The following is a 6,000-nucleotide window of genomic DNA, read 5'->3' as shown; positions in this document are numbered from 1 at the left end:
ACCAGAAGAAAAAATATCATATATCTTTAGCTAATGGCCTCTCCACTGTGATGACAAATATGAACAATTTGAAGACCATGAACATCATGTATATTTAATATACAATCCAAAACCTACAACTCTCACATATGCAAAACCAAAACGTAAGATCCACACATACAATCGTAAACCCGATACAAAATTGACACACACACACACACACAAAAAGGCAAAACCTACAGAACAAAATTGACAAAAATCCAAAACGAAAAGTCACCCCCAGCTTCCTTTGTTTCAAGCTGAAACATCAAGAAAACTAACTAATTAGGCACACCACAATTGATCATCACCCATAACTAAAAGTCTCCTAAACTGCAAACTAAGAAAGAAACACAAAACTACATAAATAATAGACCTACCATGGAAGTCAAGTTTTTGTTTTGTTCTTCCAGTTCTGCTTGAGAGAGAGAGAGAGAGTGAGCGATGGTGCGCTTGAGAGAGGTCGTTCTTGAGAGAGAGAGAGCGAGCGATGGCGCACCGTAGCCGTACTCATCGCTGTAGACTTTGTGAGGACAAGAAATCTTGTCTTTTAGAGCTAGGGAGACGATAGAGGTTGAGAGATGGAGAGCGGCAGAAAAATTAATTGAGATGGAGGCTGGCTGCGAGTTAGGTCAAGAGGAGATGTTTATATTAGGTTAGAGTAATCTGGTGCAAGCAAGCATGCAGTACAAGTTCCTTTTAGCCAATAATATCATGCCATGTGTCAAATTTATATATAATTAAATAATAGGAGGTTTGGTTCAGGTGCACCGGTTCAAAAAAATTTGGAACCTAGGGCCGAACCGTTGACTTCGGTTTGGGTCAGGTTCAACGTTGACTTTTTCGATTTGGTAAAAAAAAACCTTATTTTTCAGTTCGGTCGGCTCATTCGGTTCATCGGTTTTTATGCCCACCCTTATTCTCTAATATGGGTGAGCAAATGAGATATTTTTCAAGTACTTCCTTTTACCCATAAGAAATAGTCATTTTTCAATGCCTAACTTTGCTTACTGGAATATCCCAATACTCCCTATTACTCGCTGGAAATAAGACAATTCCAACACTTCCTTTTACCCATGGGAAATAGTCATTTTCCAATGCGTAACTTTACTTGTTGGAAATAAGAATGTCACAATGATCCTTTTTACCCATTGAAAATAGACTAGCTCCAACACTTCCTTTTACCTATTGGAAACTAAAGAGAGCTTTCACCTTTTATAAATTGGGAGGCATTGCCCAGGCTAAACCAACTCCTCTTGGTTGCTGCAAACCTCTCAGCAACCATGAGAACTCACCTTTCTCATAGTTGTTGCAAGCATCCAGTGACCATTGACCTATTCTCTTGGCTGGTGCAAGCTCCCAATAGCCATCACAACCATGTCTCCTACTTTCTCATCCTTGAAATCCTTAATCTTCTCCATAAAGCCTCACCTCAAGAATAAGCCCAAGCTACTCCTTCATCCTCCCACCTCTAGAACTCATAAATCTCTCTAAAATCGTAGTCACAAACACCATAGCATTCATAGTCTTAAGCTTTTCTTTCATCAGCCATGCCCTTTGAAACCTCATTCATTTGACTGCTATAAGTATCTCAACAACCATCACAACCAAATAATCAAACCAACATAGGCATAGCTTCAAACAATAAATTCTCAACACCCAAACTCAAGCATATCAAACACCAAGCCAAGCACAAGCATTCTCATTTGCTAAACTTGTGGGTCTTTAGCTCCCACACTCCAAGCTCTCATACCAAGCTCATATAATCTTAGTTCAGCATCAACAAATCATCTTCACCCATTTTCAAAGCTGCTGAAAAAGTCAACAAAAATGTGCAACTGCTGAAAGAACAACAAAGTACTCCCTTAGGACTTGCTTATCCTTCAGGATGCTTTGGGCCTAGTTCTCACTAACCCGAAAAAAGGGGCAACAAAGACTTGATTCACCACTCTATGGTGGTCCAAGGATCAACAAGCCCGGACAAGCCTTCCGACGAAAAATGACCCCAACAATGGACCTAGAGGTACAGAGAACAACATATTTGAAATAGGGACCGATCGAACGGTTCGAACCTATCGAACCCGAATATCACATAATAGGTGCAATATCCGTTCGACTATCAAACGATAACCAAATCCAAATCCGAGCATACCATCGTGCTCAGGACGATAAGGGAAACAATTTAAAACTCAGTGGACAGCCACACAATGGCCCACGTGCCACCACCAGCCGAAGGTAGCGGTGGGTGTTTGGGTGTCTTGAGAGATTTTCCGGCAACAAAAAATCTTCAAACCACCGGCCAATACCTATGCCAATAGATTCAGACTAACAAGGGGATCAACTTTTGTTCTTAGACCACGACAAAAACTAATCGAAAATAGGCAAAAGCACGATCAAACCGTCGGCTTAATTGGGGGTTAAAAATCAATCTCTCAAACCTCTGAATTTACCTAAACCAAGCATATAAACAGGTAGAGCACGATGGCAGGATGAAGTTTCATACCTGGTTCAACAATTTTGGCAACCAGATTCCTCGAAAAATACTAGAACACTACCGAAAAACCTAACCCTTTTTATCAGCTTCAATTCAAGCTCACCGTCCCCGAAAAGGTTGCAACGGATGAGCTGTCCAACCAAGGTGTTTTGGTCGTCTACTCTTTGAGTCCATTGGTTGACTCTAAGACTGAGGTCTGCTTGACTACGTGGATTAAGATGAGAGAATTGTGTGGAGCCCAATTGCACGCGGGCTAAGGTTTTGTTGGAGGTGTAAGCGGGAATCGGGAATGTCAAGCGAGGTGGCAAAGGAGGGAATGGTCGTATTTGCTCTACAACCGGGCCATAAGTGGCAGCGGCGGCGCCAAGATTGGCTTGATTGTGGCCCAGTCTCAGCTGTGGACCGTGAAGTGGATTTCAAGCTTCAGCTACGGGCCCTAAGGGAGGTTGCCGGCCTTGGTTGAAGGATCATGCGTCGGGCTGACCAATTGATCGTGGATCAGGTGGACCAGGGAATCATTGATCGGGTGGACCAAAGACTCATAGATTAGCCACCAAGACTTGTTTAGATCATTTAAAAGTCTTAATTGAATACCACAAGACTTATTTATCCCAAAATAGTCGTTTAAAATCCAAATTAAATACACCCCCTAAACTAATAAAATGAAATATCACCATTGTATGGATTAGTTCAAACCCAACCAACATCAATTTAGTGACCAACATCAATTCAATAACCAACCAATTTTGTTCAAATAGATACTTGAATCATGCAGAACAATGCCACAAATTATTAAAACAAAATAAAAAATCAAACATTTCCTAACTCTAGTAAGGAGCTGCAAACGAGTCTCGACATGAATGAGTGGCGCATGATAGTTTATTTTTGCCATCACAAAACTCAATAACAAGCACAACAACACTCCAAAAAGTAGAACAATAGACATGATGATTAAGGTTTATTAAATTAAACTACAGTTATTGAATTGTGAGATCGAGTCCACTATTGACTTCTTTTATGTAGCATTCTTCTAGATAGCACCTTCGTGAAACTTGTAAGGCTTCTAATATGTTATCGGTTGTGCAACCTCATTACGTCTAATGTCTGTTATGGTCGAGTTGACTTCCACCAACACAGTACGTTCTCTAAATCCAATGGCTCGTTATTAGTAAAAACCCCCCAATTGGGAAAATCAGAAGTTCAATTAGATCGCTCTACTACAATTAGTAGATCTACCCCATACAAAGCATGAAATTATTATGTTGTGTGGCTTCTAAATTCATGTATGTCTAGCTCCAACATAAGTCGTAAAGGTGGTTCCATATGTCTTCTCAAAGGAACGAGAAAGTAGCGCACAAATTCTTCTACTGAAGGTTGTTCCACTAATACATTGATAATCCGAGTGAGGAGATGCAAATGAGTCCCAACATAAATGAGGGGTGCATGACAGTTTATTTATGCCATCACAAAACTCAACAACACGCACAACAAAGCTCCAAAAAGTAGAACAATAGACATGATGATAAAGGCCCAGCAAGGCTCCTAAAAGTTGGTGAGAGTTGAAATGGAGTCCATTGTCGACTCACCTAATCTCCAAGACCTGAACAAAACACCCATCAAGGCTCCTAAAAGTTGAACAACTGTTGTTCTCTAGAAGAAGGCGTTGTTGATCAACATTTTAATGTTAACAAACCACAATAAAATAGTGTTGTGGATCACAAGCATCACCATATGCTTGGAACTATAAAAGCTTTACGTCTTTAAGCTCATCTCCTTTTATACTTTTGAGGGGAATATGTACTCACAATCATTTACTAAATCTATCGCCATCCAATGAAAGATTTCAAATGAAATTGACATTGGGCCATTTAATGGCCATTTGTGGCAAAACAGAAGTGCCTCACACTTTGCTTACAAGTCCACTTGAAAGGGACTAATGATTTGCTCCAAGATTCATCCTCAATTGTCACTGTGCAAGTCCTACTTGGACCAAGATTCATGAAGTCTTTCAAGTCCCTCACATCACTTTTGGTGCCTGCAACAAATGAAAGCAAAGTGTCTAGGCACTTGTACCCCTTTGTATTCCAAGGGACGAAGACGTGAGTTCACTACTTGCAGCACCAAGCTAAGCAAGTGTACAAAAGTGTCAGCAAAGGTTCGCGAGAACTAAATCAATTGACTGTCAAGAAGGCTCAATAAAATGCTTATGGCATTCGAGTCTATCTGCCTCAATTCTCAAATGCAAGATGGCTACCAAACATGCCCACAAAATCCCAACAAGAAATATGGGAATCAATCACTTGGGAAAGAAGCTATTTAGAAAGGAATGCCAAGCTACTCAACCATACTGTGACGATGACTCCATTCCAAATAAATGATTGGTCATGCTAGGAGCATCGAACTCACTCTCAAAAGATACCAAAGGAGCATCAATATGGATTAACGGGCTTATCAACCACAATAGCCCATTAATCTTAAATCCTCCAAATCATGCATGGATACAAATGCATGTGTTAATGATCAAATTAAATTAATGGGTTCATCAAAATTGCCACTAGTATTCTTTAACATTAACAATAAATAAAAATGGCACAAAACCCTTCCAAATTTTCTCAGGGGGTCCATCTACCCATGCAAACTTTAATGAGATCAAATTCAAATCTCTCAAACACAAATTCTAAATTAGTGGGCCATACTTACCCATTAATTTTCAAATTTTTGAACTACATCGGTTTAATCCCGTCAAGGGTACGTAGGCAATTTGACATCCCAATAGACGCAACCGCAACAAAATCTAAATCCCTAACAAATTCGCCAAAACACTTTCCCAAGTGTTAATGTCAATTTCAGAAAAATTAGTGGGTTAATCAAAATTGCTCATTATTTTTCTTGCACATTGACAATAAGAAAAATGGTACAAAACCATCAAATATTTCATGGGTCATCTTCCCATGCAAATTTTAGTGACATTAATTTCAAATCTCTCAAACACAAATTCTTAATTAATGGGCCACACTTACCCATTAATTTTCAAATCTTAAATCCGAACAGAATCCCTAGTTTATTCTTAACCAAATTCGCCCCCAAACACAATTCCATGTCGAATCCCTGATTTATTCAGCTAAATTCACTCAAACACTTCTCAATACAATTCAAATCAAATTTCTCTCACAATGAGTCATTTATTCATTGCAATTGTTTGAACTACGAGTGGCTTGATTCCCGCAGGGGATACGTAGGCACCTTGAGGTTCGACTTAGGGGCAGCCGCAAAACTAAAGACACACGTTATGTTTCTTTATGATGGAATCAAAGGGTGTTCCCTTGAAGTAAGGGATTGTAATTAAGAGACACTACGTCTTGAATGGGTCGAACCTAAAATAATAAAACCCCATTATTTAATTAGTGGTGGTGAAATTTTGATGGGAGGTTCATATTTTTCTTCAACATGGTGAATGCCAACTTCCCAAGGCTAGACCAACCTATGCC

Source organism: Prunus persica, chromosome G4 (genome assembly GCF_000346465.2).
Source record: "Prunus persica cultivar Lovell chromosome G4, Prunus_persica_NCBIv2, whole genome shotgun sequence".
In the NCBI taxonomy this organism is placed as follows: Eukaryota; Viridiplantae; Streptophyta; class Magnoliopsida; order Rosales; family Rosaceae; genus Prunus; species Prunus persica.
This window is presented reverse-complemented; position numbering follows the sequence as displayed.